Here is a 16,701-nt window from a genome sequence, read left to right on the forward strand (position 1 = left end):
ACAAACTTCTTACTACAGTTCAGGTAACGTAAAGTGCAAAGATCTTGGAGGAAATATTTTACAGTCTCATGAATGCGATAAGGAACATTCCTTAAATCTGGTCGAAGACTCAAATTGGATTGTCAGAGGTCATTAGCCAAACTTTAAGAATTCATATGCAAATGCTGGGCGTAAAAATCCACACAAATGAGGGCTCATTTTCTATCTAAAGAGGTCAGAGGTCAACCTGTTATCCTAGTGTTCTCCAAAAACACATTTTGGCCATATACTGAATTGGTGCCACTCATCTTGTGGGCCCGCCTTGAAACTGTGGTGACTGTTTACATATTCTGTGCTGCCGGGTTGAAGATGTTCTTATTTCTCCTAAAGAGGGTAAAAAAGATGATCCAAGATGGCTCTGATCTTATCCCTCGTCCGTCTCTCCACCACTGTCTCCACAATGTCCAGTTTCAACTCAGCTGGCCTTTTTTTAAAGGAACGTACCGGACTTCTGACCCGAATGCCGGACCTCACCGCCGCTACATACCACAGCAAACAACAGAGCACTGGCTACGACAGAACTATCGCACACTAAAAGGATCAGTCTCCTCAGACCTCTGACCCTTCCTGAAGAGGGTTCCCCCATGTTTTAAGCGGTCTGTTTTTAATAGATTAGGCGCCAAAGTACTTGTCCAGCCTTCTATCTTTGTCTTCCTGCATGACAACTAGGACAGGTGGTCTACTTTTCCTCTACTAGTTCATCACAAGCTCAGGGATTCTGCTAATGTTGTCTTTGCATCATGTGAGGAAGCACAACGCAAGGATTACAGACACCTACAGGTCAAAAAAGCCCAAAAAGGGAGGAGTGGGGAACACGTAAAAGTTGACAGACTGACCGGGTGGGAACGGCTTAATCAACATCATGATACGATGCGAGCTTGGCAATAACGTGCAAACCAACGTGGCTGAAGACAAGTGTTAGTGAGGGGACCTAAATAGTGAGGGACTAATCAGGGAAGCGGCTGCAGGTGAGAAGGGTGTGAGGACCAGGTGAAGGGAATTAGAGATGGAATGGCAGGAGAGTTAATTGAACAGGCAGGCCGTGTAATAAGGCAGAGAATTCAAGAGAAACAAAAATGTACAAAAATGTCCCGCTTCACAAGCACCTTGCTCAGTGATTGAAGGCATGGGGAAATCCACATGCAAGAGTAGTCAGGCATCTAGTTCATGTCCCCTGGAAGCAACCCAGACAATGTTTAGGCTCAACAACTCCTGTCCTTTCCTTATCTTGAGAATGTAAACCTTTTATACGCAAGTGCTTCATCTGTAATTCTATAGTGAGTTGGTCGGTTTGTCTCAACGTGTCGTATTAATCTAATGTAACGCAAAACGGCCTTCGTGTGCGACACCGAACACTTGCGTTAACGCAGGCGTGGTCTCCACCGTTGGCCTGCCCTGCGCGGAATGTGCTGGCAGACAGGACGGCTAGACCACACCAAAACCCGCCAGCTACATTCTTTGCGTGATTCAGACGTATCTCTTTACCCTCCGCTGGGACCGACTTGAGAGCCGCGATCAAAAGAGCCGTCATCACGGCGATCTGAGATTCCGAATCTGAGAAAAAAGAAAAAAAGCAGGGACGGTGAGATTGTTGGTCGTTGTGTTGTGCCGTGTGTTATTATTTCCATTTGTTGGGGGGGAAAGAGAGATGAATGGAGGGATAAATAGATGACGGGTGGGGAGAAGGAAATTCCCTCGTCTGGATCGAATTGGATGGCGAGGTCGGAGGGAGCGACGGGGGCTACCTGATGTAAAGGGTGCTGTCAAGCCTGAGACAGGGGGGTCTTTGTCTTCTCAATAATCACTTGCTGTACCTCCTTTTCCCATTCCTTCTCTCCGTACGGCCATTCTGCGTTTACTTTTCCCAATTCTCTCTGGGACTTTTGCTTTTGCAACACATGAGAGCAAAAGATGAATAGCGCTTCTTCGTTTTTTGTTGCATTACATGTCATGTCATTTAGCTGACGCTTTCATCCAAAGTGACTTAACAATAAGTCTTAAGCTCTTACGGACAAAGAAAAGAATCTGTTTCATTGACTTCATAATCATTTCAAAAAGAGAATTTTCTGTTGTTGAGGAGGATCTTCTCAGTTCAGAGAAAACCTTTTTTTGCAACCAAGATAAAAAGAAGAGCCCCTCGTAGAAACCATAGCAGTAACAGTTTGTCTGTATTTTGGTTTTCAGCTGGACAAAAGGACAAAACGTTAAATAGGAAGCAAAACGTCAGTAAAGTTATTTTTATATAAGCATTTTTTACTTTTGTAAATGTCACTTTTGTATGTGCTTTCACGTCTTGGTAAAACAGCAAAGAACATTAACACAAAGGAAACATTTGTCTGAACGTCAAAAAAAAATGTTTTTGAAGTTGGCAATGTTGTATTCCTTGTTATAATACGGGTAGATGAAATCCAAAATTCTGATTTGTTAAAAGTTAAGGGGTCTTGACCCAGGCGTTCCATATCACTGCGCACTCAAAGTAACAGGCTAGATTTTGCGCGACTGTTAGTTGACATTCCAGTTTTTAGCTTGGTGGTGAATGAACACCACAAATGATCAGTTTCGGGCAATGCGAGCTTTCGCAACCGGACAATTCAGGTGGACGTCATGAGCGATGTGAATGAATGAGATGGTGTGAGATCTTGCAAGGAGACCGAATGATGTTTACCTGCACGTAAAGGCCAGCTGCACTAGACTATTCTTCTCTGGACTACTGAAATGAGGTACACAACGTTTTGTGGCTACAACTATTTTGTGCAAAAAGGCAGCTATTTACTTACTATTCATAATTTCGCTGGTAACCGTATCATAAAAGCAACAAGACACTTGAGGCAGTACTTTATCTTCAATCGACGCCGCCAAACTGTTACATTATTGGATTAATTGAAAAGGACCCATAAGTCACACTTACCCATATTAACCTTTTAATAACAGTATCAGTGAAAGATCTTCTGTAAAATAACAAGGAACATAAATCAGGTCGACTGGTTGATCGCGAACGGAGTGCCAGTAAATGGCCTGCCTTTGATCACGTAACTAATGGAAAACTAATGCTAATGCTGATTAGCAATCCTTGCCAACGGACACATTTGATTTCATTCAAAAGCATCCTAGGCTGACTGCAATCACTTTAAGTCATCGAGTAAGATAATGACCAAGAACATACTACTCGTTCGCCCAACTACTACACAACCCTGTGGGCACGCCTGATATAGACGATTTTTAAAACAATAAAGAAAAATGTCAGGTCACTTTATCCAAGTGAGTTAATAGCTGAAAGACTTGGTTACTTTATACTGTGCTTTCCATCCCAGACATGCTCTGTGCCACTAGACAACAAAATGTGTCTATTTACGTTTGACAAGGACATGATTACGATACCAAAGTTCTTTGGTTCCGTCGAGTAGAAACTGCAAAAGTCGACTGTTATTGTTGACACTACTATCTACACAACTCTACCGCTTCAACATATTAAAGAAGTCTAGTTGGATATTATTGTTGCTGGAGTTTTATAGTTTTTCTGTTATTACTTGAACAAGAAGTCACTTCGTAGGAAAATGAAGTTTTAGTTTCTACTGCTCATTCTGGCATTGGCCAATCATGTCTTGAAAAGGATATTCGGAGAAGTTGTGGCACACCGAGAGATATTTCTGGAACGTCAGTTTATCTTTTTGTGAGGTGAGGCGGTCGGATGATGCCAGTCGTTAAAATAATCAGACTAGCGTTATCGTATAACCCACAGGAGCCGAGACACGATTCACAGCTCATACGAGCCCCGAGGGGGATGACCGGTAAGTCTCCGTCATACACGTGAAGACTCGTGCTCGATTGAGAAAGAGAACTTCATTTCTGATCCCTCTGTAAGGATAGTTGTGGTTTGATGTTGTTATAAATGCATTTATACTCATGCTGAGTTGGTGTTTGTGACGCAGTCTTTACTTTCCGTGCTCGGGATATTAGTGTTCATTGTCTTTTGTTTATTGTATCTCGCTGCTCTGAGCCTTTTGAGGCTTTTTTCACATTTTGTCATATAATGCGATCTCTTGTTATTTTGTATATTACAGCTATTTCTACCTAGGAGCTGCTTGCATACCAGGACCAATGCCTGTTTTTTTAAGTTCACCTGACCCAATCAATTCACCTCAAGCTTCTCTGAGCCAATCGTAAATCATGAAAGAAATGGGCAGAAAAGTGACAACAGCGACAGTAAATAAATGTTTGTTGTTTCTTTACCCTCCTTGTTCCCCACCCTCTTTCTTCCTCTACTCTCTGTAATGGATGTGCTTTTGTTGGAGCTGCCCTGTGGGCAGAGAGAGTTGTTTACTTGGATGTAAAGTCCCCCATCCACCAAGGCTCTCTGTAGGGGATGTTCCTGTAGCAGCCTCCCTCATAACCTCTCTATAGCTCCCAAAGTTAATTGCATGGAGGAGACGTGATTTATATCAGCCTCGGAACCACCACCAACAGACTGACTTCTTTGTGCTCATGGCCTGTTCAACCAGCCACATTCATCAATAATGACCACACTTAGAATTCACTCCAAACTCGGAAGATGTGATTTTTTAAAATAAATAGTCACCCGTGTTTCAGAAGTTACTACAAATTTGAACAGTTTTTGGTCTCAAACTTTTGCAAAAGAGGATGCAACACTGTTGGGTATTATGTTAATAAATGAGAACTATATTGATTCAGGCTTTAGATTTCTTTAATTAATGTATAAAAATAGCCCCGTGAGAAATTATAAATTGCATACTTTAAGAGAACATTGGCATTTTATTTTTTCCATGTGACGAACAATGCGGAAAGGCACAATATTCATGGAGACTTTACATAATAAATAACCTTTGGAAAGACACTAATTGAAATATTTCCACCAGAATAGTTCTATCCCGATATAGGTTCACCCTCACGTTTTCTAGTAATATAATAAATAGTATAGAGAGTCTATATGAAATAACCACATGAATGTGTATAATAAAATACTGATAGAAAAGTATACTTAAATGTAAAATGATCTGATATGCTGAGAAATTTGACTTATATGCTTATCATTAATTTAGACGTGGTCATTTTGTATATTTATTTGTATATCATTTATCATATTGAATTAGTGCTCTGCCATATTTTACACAAAGCACATTTATTCAGTTCAATGAACACAATACATTCTGCGAGAAATTACCTTTTAATTGCAAGCCGGATAACTTCCACAAAAAAAAGAACGAAACTGTATTCACAATGATCAAGCATCTGTCATTCAATTTGGACACCGGGACATTTTCATGTAATCTGTCATTTAAATGTCACATCGTAAGATAAAGAAAGATAAACAAATTAGCACACCATGAGCAGCTTGCATCAAAAAGTATTATGTCTGCATTGCACTTGTTCCAACACGTCTTTTAATATCTGGAGTCGAGATTACAAGGTGTCTTTTTTAGAAATGAAACCGTTCTTCTTGGCAGTAATAGTCTTACTGTATATTAGCTTCTATTTTTTTTAAAGAAAGATCTCAGCACTGACACTACTTCCTGTTGTGTCAGCTTGTGGTTGCCAAATGATAGTATATCTTCCCCCTGTGTGAGTGTAAGTGTGTGGGTGCATTCTTTTCATTGCGGGTACACCAGCACATTCATACACTCAGTCGCTGAAACATAAGCTTTACCAAAGACAACCAAGCAGGGCTGCGAGATTCAATTTAACCACAACTGTTTACAGCTGTCAATGTAGGGACCAACACCACAATAAATGCATTAAATTGCATCTGGCCTCATGTCACGGAAAACAAGGTGAGTGGACGGGCTGTGTAGGTGATGCTGGCTCTCTCTATTATTATACGGCTGTGTCTTAAGGGCTGTCTGGGCTGCTGTCCATTGGATTTAATCAGCCTCTATTACCTGCTACCCTTTTCACAGTTAAAATAATCACCCACAATTACTGACATAAAGGGGAGAGCTGACACGAGAGTCAGAGGCAGAGAAATCACACACAAAGTAATTTCTCTTCACCTTGGTTGCTTACATGGCTTTTGATGTTTTTGGGTGTGTAATAAAAGGATCGAGGGGTGTCTTAAACGACCTCCACCACGCTGCAGTGTGAACAGTAAATATGGAAATTCCCTTCGAAACCCACATCCCCAGAGAAGTAAATGTACAAGGTACGAAGCGATAAAACGCGGAACATAAGAAAACCCCTTATTTACAAAGCAAGCACCAGAATGCATGCTCATACACATGGCGTCAGTGCAGCCGGAGCTGAACACACACCGGCACGTGGACACCCACCGCCACCTCCGCCATTAACTAAGTAGGTCCTTACAATTTATTGTATGTCGCAGATGAAAGAAATGGAAATAATTTAATAATTGACCACCTCTAAAATTAAGAAAATAGATCTATAAGAAAAGGAGCATTGTGATCTACTTTAATCCTCAGCATGCTGCTGAAAAATAAGAGACACTATTAAATGTACCTTTGAAATAAATGGGACCAATTACCGAGATGGCTTGGACTCTCGGATGAGGCTTTTGTAAAGCCAGACAAACATGGTGGAGGGGCATTAAAAAAAGTGGGTGATATGCGAACGTAGATAGTGGCAAAAATAATTTTAAAAATGGTCTTCTTTGTGAAAGTTAAATTCACATCAATTTTAGTGGTAGCAACGATGTGGTGGAGGGGTCAAAGTAAACACTGCAACTGAAATTCTGCCTGTCTGGGGAGGCAAAATTCAAATTACAGCAGTTTCACAGTTAAAAAATGACCCACACAATTAAAATGAATAAATAAACAAAAGAAAAATGCCAAATGCAGACAATATGAGCATCACCAGCAATCATTACCCAGAGGGTTGCTCAGTTACATTAGCTGTTATGTGTTCAGGAAATAAGTCATGTTGAATGGGTTTTGGAGAGTTGTTTTGATAATAGCGTTTTGTCGAATCTATGCTTTTTAATTATCGGGTTAAAGGGTAGCAGCTCAAACTCCCTCTCTTTCATCCCTCTTCACAACAGTGAGTGGTGCCGACCCCTTCCCACTGCAATACAGCACACTCTGTACCTCCGGTGTAAATCACAGCATCAATTACCCAAGCAATTTGAACAAAAAATGACCGTGATAGCATGAAAAATACATAAACAGGTGTTACTTGCTTTGATTGTCTGTTACTATACCGACTCCTTGTCTTTTTCAGAATGAAAAGACAGGTGTTCATCTGAAGTCTGATTCAAATCTCCGTATAAGTAAGTTAGACTCAACGTGGTGACCTTTTTAAATGCAGATGACATTGTTTGCAGATGACATTGTTCTTTGCCAAAGTTCATTCCTTGCGTTCGATCGATCCAGGAGAGGAGCAGACCTTGTGTAGGAAAGCACATAGATGGTTTTGGACACAACAGCTTGTCCAGGGGTAAAGGTTAAGGCCACGAGTGTCTGTTGAGGCCCAGACATAGGTCAGAAGGTCTCAGTCAGGGTCAGGACCTCGAGTGACCCCGAGTCATGTGCTCACAGTTGCAGTTCGCATTCATGTTCCCGTGGAGTTTGCACTGCTGCCTCGGTGGCTCGACTCGGGAGAAAATGAGTGAGACTGTGGGTGGAAAAATTTAGAGCGCAAGCTCATTTTGTGGCAAAGGTTTACACCTTGAATTTGTTTTATGTATATTACGTTTCAACAGAGAGAAAAAAGAAAGAATTGTCTGCTTTGCATCAATTTTCATCATTTAATTACATTGAATGAGGAAAGTCACAACAGTTCAACGTACGCGTTAGGATGATCTCATAGTCCCCACATTAGCTTTGCAAATCACTAATAAGAGTTAACAGGTTGACAAGTGAGCTGTAAGCTGAACACATCATCTGCAGAGCAGCCATTTCGGTCTCAGCTTGTGCGTTAAACATAACAGAGTGTAATGTGTACTGCCACCCTACTGTACTATTCATTCCTTCATTACTATTTTATATGTGTGTATGATTAACACTCATTGCATGGCTTGGCTCCCAGTCTCTCCGTCGGCGGCCATCCAATAAAGACAGCTCAAGCTTGAGAGATTTTTTTTCAGTCATTTAGATTTTTTGCACTTCCATTTACCCGCCTTTTAATTTAGCGTATAATGATGCCATTAGAACAAAATCCATCTGGAAGTTCTGTTGGGAGCGGTTAATGTTCCGTGGCTTTTCGCTGCTAATGCCATTGCGCCTGCATTGGCAACAGATGCTCTGAAAGCAACAGATACATTCTCTCCCAACATCATTGCAATCATGCCCGTGTCCAGGATAAATGTTGCTGCTTGTTCACGGCTCTCACACCTGCAATGGGATAGTAAAACACAAAGTACATGAAGCTGACTGTATTGCTGCCAGTTAATTCTTCATTCTTGAGCCGTTTTGTTCATGTACCAGCGGTGTAAAAATGTGTCTCTTCCTCCATTGAAAGGTGGTAACCGTTGAATAAGTGAAGCTCAAGGAAAGAAATGAGAAAATAACTCCAATAATGAAGCAAGCTAGTGTTGAAACAATGTTTAGTCATTACAAAATCTTAACCCCTTCTGTTCCCATTACGGCCATTTTGTGACGGCTTTTCCCGCCAACCAACAAACACCCCTTTTGACAGTTCTTCTTTTGTGATATTGAAGCTAAAGCAAAATGCGGGACATGGAAGCAAAACATTGTTTTTACTTGCAATTTAGGTGATTAAGTACTGTGGATAATTAATTGGAATAACAAACAATTTCCTCCATGGTGGATTACTGATTAGTCGAGCTCCCCAGCGCTGCTGTGGCCTTTTTATCCTCTGTGCTTCAATTATGTTAATGCTAACTTTCTCTCCCAGAAATTATTGTGATTAATTTTCTCTTGTTTTGAATTACAATTCCACTAGCTGCCGGCACTTTAAAGCATTCATTAATCCCCAATTAGATTGGTGGGCTCATTTGCTCCAGTGCTGGTCGGTTCTGTAGCACTTTGTGTTTAATGTGCTAATTGGGGGAGATTTAAAACAACTAACCTCTTATGAAAGGAGAAAAGTTATTCAACGGTTACATTAGCATCATTTATCCCAGGATGCTTAATTAGACATTACCAAAATAATCATGACAACTGACTAACAACTGTGGTTAGCTGTTGGATACTAAAAATAAGGTAAGTTCAGTCGTAATGGATCCAGCGCACCTGGGCTTTCTTCAATTCTTATCGCCAAATGTGTTGTTTGTGCTTATCTCCAATCATCCAACATGCCTAAGACAGTATGTTTCTTTTTCACTTCATGCATTTTATGTCTCTTCAGTGCTTTGTTACAACCACTCGAGCAGCATTAAAAGCTCACTACTCCATTAACCGAAGACTTGGATTGTCGCTAACTCATTTACCACCATCAGAGGATCGGCGCTTCAGGGGAAACATGAGTGGGGTTGGATATAAGGAAAAAAGGAACACTTTCATGTCTTGATGTGATCTCGTAAAATGGGACCTGGAACCTGGGAGTGAAATATTGTTTAGCTGTGTGTACCGCACAAGCTTTTCCATCAAAAGATGAAAAAATAAAGAACCGGGGGTCCCAGATCAAAGAATACAAACTTCAGTCATTGCATACATCCGAGCCTCCATACAAAGTTCTGTAACCTGAATATTTTTTCGGAATTATCAAAGTGAAGGTTTTTTAGAACAGTGCATTTAGCTGCAGGTCTCAAACTCTACTAGAACATGTCCTCTAAAACACGCCCTCCAAAGCGTTGTCTTTGACATTTGTCTTTTGGGGATCATATGGAACGACCCATACCGGCCTTTTTCTGATTCTGCACCACCAGGACAACATCAGGTGTCTTGCCTGCCAAAACCATTACTAGTCACATACCCTTTGTTGTATGATCGGCCACGGTTTGGGTTTGGTTTGGCACTAACAACTTGGTTTGGGTTTTAATTGTTTGTTGAGGCACAGCGACTACCTGTGCAAAGGTTAAAACAAATCAATGTTGACTGTTAGCTGAAGAACGGAAACAAACGGCATTCTATCTGGGTGAAGTCCAATGAATTCTGGATGATGTACTATTGAGTTTCTCTTAAACCTGTTTAAAGGGGAAGCATGGTAGGATTGAGTGTGCCAAGGTAATCCGATAATGCGATTCAATGATTTGAAATTCCCTGATAAATGCAGATGTCCACCTTTCAATTCATCTGTATTGATTTGATGCATTTTAGATTAAAGCATGCACCAACACAGGTTAGTGTGTGGCGCAGGTAGCTGAGCTCAGGGTAGGGATGCCCCCCAAAACCCGTTTCTAAACAGGAACCGGATCAAAATGAGTGGAACCTGGAGTATCCATAACGGTCTGAGTAACTGGTTCTGGTAATAGGACTTTCAAAGTGACAGAGTGGGAACTAGGAAAATAGCAGCATGAAAAACTTCCTCACTTGGTCTTTGTGTCTTTGCACAAAGGGCAAAGACGTGCTTTACTCTGACACACTCTCATCAACTCCGGCTTAGTACTGCGTGAGACACACTTCATGGCAAAAAGAACAGAAACATCACAAGTGTGGCTACATTTTTACTCGAGTAGAAGCTGATAACTCTCGTCACAAATGCAATAAATCTCTTACAACTAAGGGAGCTGATACCAGCAATGTATCAAAATATTTGGGAAACAAGCATGAAAAATCTGCAGAAATGCATGTTTTTTAGATTTTTGGCCAACAGCGGGCCAATTCTTATCCATTGTAGGTAATGTTAGCGATACCACACAGAGTTTGCTAAATTGCTCATTTCTTTGCTTATTGTTTAGCTGCAAATGTACTCCAAAAGTTTGGTAACTTCTTGTTTTGCTGCTAACGAAAGACTTTTTGCACACATGAAATACTAATAGTAAAAGGTAACCTTTGATGGTACAGACATTATGGATGCTAAATGAACATAAACAAAGGAATTTTATGCTTCATACAAAATCCATCTGAGGTTGCTCATGTAATATTACAGACTCCCAAAAGAAATAGGACATGGCTACAAGTGTGAGTAAGTGATAATAATGATATCTTGTGTGAATAAAACTGTAGCGGGACACTATCATCTCGGTTCCCATGTTGCTTTAACCTCTTCCACATCTCAAGTGCTCACACACGAAATCTATTACTACCCTTTTAGAATTACAATGCAGTGAATATCATCTTATTGAGTGCTTTGTTCAGGTAATTCATAAAGCACTTCGAACAATACTGAAGCATTGAGATGAAAACCATTGTACCTTGTGTACAAATGAACACTTGCTTGTTTCATTACACACTTTTCATCTATATGGAAATGAAATGATGCGCTCTCGAGTCTTCTTTGCTTGTTTGTCTTGTCCGGCACGGACAATGAAAAGAAAATAAGAATTGCCTGTGTGCTGGAAACTTTTGTATAGGCAGCTCTCATGGCAGTATTACAGAGCAAGAGGGAAAGGGCTGCTGGATGAAAGAGATGTCCAGTGTCACAGACAGCCTAAATTCTCATTTTGATGAATAGCACAGTTTTTTCAGAATAGGATTGCGCTGTTTGTGCACATACATGCTGATGCCAAATGATAGTAGCTCATGGTTAGTTGAATGGGAAAAATGCTACAAAAAAAAAATAAAACGTTAAAATATGCTTTGGAGTTAATTGTGTTTTAATTACACATGTCACAAAAGACCTGCTATATGAATCCAACACATGGTTCAGATACTACAGCGTTATTTATTCAGAGCATGCACAGCACAGTTTGCACAAGCACAGTTTGCACCTGTGTGCAAATCGCCCCAGAAATTAAATTGTGTTAATGACATCTGTGTTTTATAAGTTTGATTGACTTTTTAACTTCATGTTGTTTCTAGAGAAAGAGAAACATCTTCAGGCCTTTCAGCTACATCTCTTTTCCATTTCCTGCCTCAAACAGGGGACAAAGACACCCTTGTCTGTCAGTCATGCCAAGTGCCATTAGGAAGTAAAGGCGGGGAGAATTAGGTAGGGGCAGGAACAGGGCTCCCAACTACAAGGTAACAAGGGAAAACCAATCCCTCCTGGAATTATCCTGATACTGGAGACACAGGGCTCACCAGACAGTGGATCAATGGGTCTCTCCGGGGAGGAGAAGGAAGGAGGAGGGGTCCAGAGCAGGATATTGCACCAAAGAAAGTGTGCCACACTGTGTCTAAATTACCCCCAAAGTTGTGGGGGATCCTGTTACCTGTTCAGATGTTTGAGTTTGAATGTTCACTTGCCCGTTTTGGCTTTATGCCCGTGCCACACCTACTAAGCATCTGGCTTTGAAAGTAGTATTGGAGATCACAAAGGCAAAAAATTACGCAATAAGCTTTGTTCTGTTGAGGTCAACCACATAAATGTAGTGTTGGGAGAGAAACATTTTAAGTCCAGTTGAATTGGAAAAAAAGCTTTTCTGGAATTCAATGTTCTGAAGCCAAACACGTGATATTATTGGAGAAATTTAGACTTTAGTTTGCATGTAGTTTGGTTTAAAGTTTTTTTGCAATAACCGGATGAAGCCACAAATTCCAAGACAAATGGTCAAGTGGTTGCGCTGGTCTGCCATGTTTTTTAATTACAGCCAGATTTAGAAACAGCAGCAGTGGAATTTTCAACAACCATGAATATCTTGGTAACTATCCATCAATACATCTGCAACTAGGGAGGTGTATGGAGCCACTGACCCATGCACCTCCCGTGTCGTGCTACATTCTAAGCCAAATGGGAATGAGTTCCATATACATTTGTCTTGTACCTGTACACCACTCAAATATTACTTTTCACTAGGTAATACTTCCAGTACAAAAGCTAAAGGTGCTCCAATTTCTGTTTCACTGATACTTTAGGCCTCCATTACGACCTCTCCAAAAATATGTCCCAAACAAAAAACGCAAAGGGTCGTCCATACCTTTGCTGCATAAAAATGAAAAACTTTATCTGGCAAGATATTGGGCTGGCAAATCCACATTTAAAGTGCCCGATGCAGACTCATGTCAGATGCCCACTCGGTGGGGCCTTCTTCTGGAGTTCATAGCTGATCACTCATACCAACTTGTGTTTTCATTTGGGAATGTAGCTTATGAAAAATTGCAATTCTGCTCCTCACCCTAACCCTAGATTTCCCCAGCACTTCACCTCACTACCTGTTAACCCTCCGGTACAACCAGACTCAATGAAACCAAGCCTCTCTTCTATTCCTTTATCCACCATCACACATTGCTCATCCCTCGCCTGTTGTGTTCCTTCATGAAAGCACTGGGTATTCTCTTTGAGCCATCACGCATTGAGAATGAAAGAGCCGAACCCTCTTGTTCCTCACCCTCCCTGTCCCCTCCCACCATCCCACATGTACAATGCACTCTTGTCTAGTGCCATGTTTTGAGGGAATGTCTTCATCCAACATCTATGAATGACTGGGGCACGCGTCACATATTGATCCACTCTCTTTGTGAGGAGTCCAAGCTTGTGATAATTAGCTTCGTCCATTAGCGACTTTGTCAAGCTAACGGTGCCATTAAGAGTCTAAGCTTCTGTTCTTTTCTGCAAATATTTATCCGGCCTGAATTTTCTCCTTTAAAGAGTATGATAAGGGAAAAGTAAAAATGTGTTGTGGACGGATGCAAATTGGAAAACATAAAGTGGGTGTTTAAATGAGTTAAAAGGCATCGAGATTTAATTAACATCCTAGATAGCTGGCTTCTTTGTTCCTCTGCTGTAAATGATGATCTTGGCAGTGAGCAGAGCTATTATTTTGAGTGTGATTTTAAAAGGTGCTTTGCAGACACATTGCAGAGGCACCTTTCTTTTCACAGCCCAAATGCAACTTCTCTTTTCCCTTTATGATGTTAATTTTCCATCATTAGAGGAAGAATATGTATGTTCATCAGGGATTTCTTTGCAGCAAGCGCGCAGATTTCATGAAAAAATAAAACAGGAGATTGACCAATCAGCTGATCAAACTGTACTCTTTTGGCAAGAATTAGGCGATCCTGCAATGCAGAGCACGAAAGCTTCAAACTGAATATGTTGACACTTTACGAGATTGTTCCTTCGGTGGTCCGGACCTGAGTATCGATTGCAATACAAGAGGTTCACATCCACCTGTTTACTTTCTCTGTTTACTGTTTACTTTCCTCTGGCAGGCAGAGATATTATTTCTCTGTTGAGGACCCTAGAAAAGCGGCCAACCCGCGGTCAGTATTCGACCCCGGCACCTGCCGTAGCTCTACTGATATAATGAGAGTCTCTGGAGAGAAACTATACCGATGCCAGTAGAGGCTCTTTGGTGAGGCATCCAAACAGCAGCTTCCACTCTGCAGATGTCGTTTTGGGATGCATGCGTGTCACATTGACCTGACTGACCATCGGCTGGCTGAGAGGAGAAATGAGCGCAGCGTATGAGAAGGAGGGAGCACCAAAGTAAAGTGCTCACCCTGAGCCATTATGATTAACCATCAGCAGTTTTTGTGTAATCATCGGCAATGTGCACACAGCAGAATACCGTATGGAAAGAGCTGCAGAGAAAAATCAATCACATTATATTAGTGTGGACATGCTTTATTGACCTCTGTTGGTGTTCACACATTTCATACTTGATTTGTATCTACTGGCGGGCGTTTAGAACAATGTGGGCAATTTGGGCAATGAGCAAAAACAGGGCAGCGTTTTCATGCCCCAAGCCAGAGATTATAGATTGAGTGCTACTTTATGAAAAAGAGCAACCTATTTAGATGCATTTCCTGCATACATTTGATGAAAAATCTAGCGTTGGCTGAAGCTGTACTCTTATTCAGTCCCATCAGAGAATATTTTCTGTATACATAGCCACATAGGAGCCAGACTCTCAGCACAATGTGTGAAATCTCGTGTAGCTCAGGCGGACAACAGTAAATAAGAGTTGGATGTCTCATTATCTGAACATCATGCTGTGACAGCGGCATTCATCTAAAATGCATTGTATCTAAAGGTTAAGAGTAGTTATGAGAAAAGTAATGTATGATTAAAATACCTTTCGGAGTGAAGTACCTTCACATATATTTTCCTTGGTAATGAAAGCAGGATTCAGTGGAAATTTAGTCATTTGGATGCCCATTTCTTCAAGGCTTTATTCTCCCTCTCTCTCCAACGATTTATCCGGGAGAGAGAGTGAAGAGCTCACAGCTAGCGAAACAGACAGTAAACATTTTGTTATAGTCGGAACCATCTCTTATTACTGGTTTTCATTAAAAAAGAAAGCCTTTCAAAGCATTCAAAGCATTTCGGCGGATGAAGATGCTTCACAATTTTCTCCCTCTCACCTCTTTCTCTCCTCACTATACCTGAGTCCTTTCTCTTTTTGATGCTGTTAAGGGAGTAATTGAGTGCAGAAAATGGCTTGGCTTATTTGGACTGAGCCTGATCCAGAAATGATTAAAGCTAAAGGGGTTTGAGGTATTCAAAGGGAGAGAACGACAGAAAGAATATGGTCAATGCTTTTTTTTTTTTTTTTTTCCATTTTGTGCAGGAGGAGATGGGAGGGGTGGTCAGGCCGAGCAGCCAGACAGGTTGGTGTTCAAGGGGAGTTGGGGGAGGAGGGGTGAGGGTGGGCGCACAGAATAGCCCCTACTCATACCCCTATTAAAAGCATCAGGATTGTCAGAGACGGCAAAAAGACAGGAAATCACTGTATGAAATGAAGCTTCTTTTACCAATTACTGAATACCTAGTGCACACCTTGGAGCTCTTTGTGCTCTGTAGCACCAGCTCTCTGTCTCGCGACCCTTTTCTCTTTCTTTTTCTTTCCTCCCGCCTCTCTCTCACTCTCTTTATCTCTCTCTTTCTCCCTCCCTCTCGCCGGCTTGAAGCCTTTGAGTCAGATGCATTAGCACCAAGGCCCGGAGAAGAGGCAGCGTTTTGAAAGCCCAGTTGGACTCACTTCTAGCCTGTCGTTGTGGTTCCTTTTCAGGCTTTTATTCGCAGACAGTAGGGGCAGGTCTGAAAGAGACGCTCTCAACCTCTCCACTCAAACATTTATCTCTCCCTTTTTTTCCTTGCTACAGCAGAGATGATTAGCAAAGGGAGCCATTTGCTGATCTGCGGCGCCTTTTTGCACAGTGTGTTAGAAAATAAAAAGGGAGCACATTCAGCTTGTCTGATTAACACACACCTACACAGTTGTGCACATTCAAATACATACTGTAAAACAAGAATGGATCAGACAGGGGCAAAAGTCTATCCGTAGTTATGGATGACAGCTGTGTTGTTTTGAATAAAATCTCTTTTACCTGTAATTGATATGAACCTGAGCCCTGAGCGGAGGATCTATCAGGTCCTCGGGTTTGGATGGATGAGCTCTGTCGTGCTCTCTCAACCTGATCATGACTCTTGGGACCTATAAACCCCTCGCAGTCTGGCTCACCATCTCACCTATTGACCAAGTGAGTTATTTACTTCCCAGTTAAAACAATGCCAGATAGGTAAAGTAGTCTGGAGAGAGCATTTAATGCTTGTGGTTGTGTGTTTGGTACTCTGTTCATGGATATAACACCACGGCAGCCCTCCAACACGAATCCAAGAGAGCCATCTTAATGTGGTTTCACATTGTGGGTTTGTGTGAGCGTTGTTGCTGTGAATGTGGTTATGGGATAGCCAGTGGTAATAGTGTCGTTAAAGAAGATATAGCTGCCAAATTAGAGGTTCACAGAG

The sequence above is a fragment of the Gasterosteus aculeatus genome, chromosome 6 (assembly GCF_964276395.1).
Source record: "Gasterosteus aculeatus chromosome 6, fGasAcu3.hap1.1, whole genome shotgun sequence".
Classification (NCBI taxonomy): Eukaryota; Metazoa; Chordata; class Actinopteri; order Perciformes; family Gasterosteidae; genus Gasterosteus; species Gasterosteus aculeatus.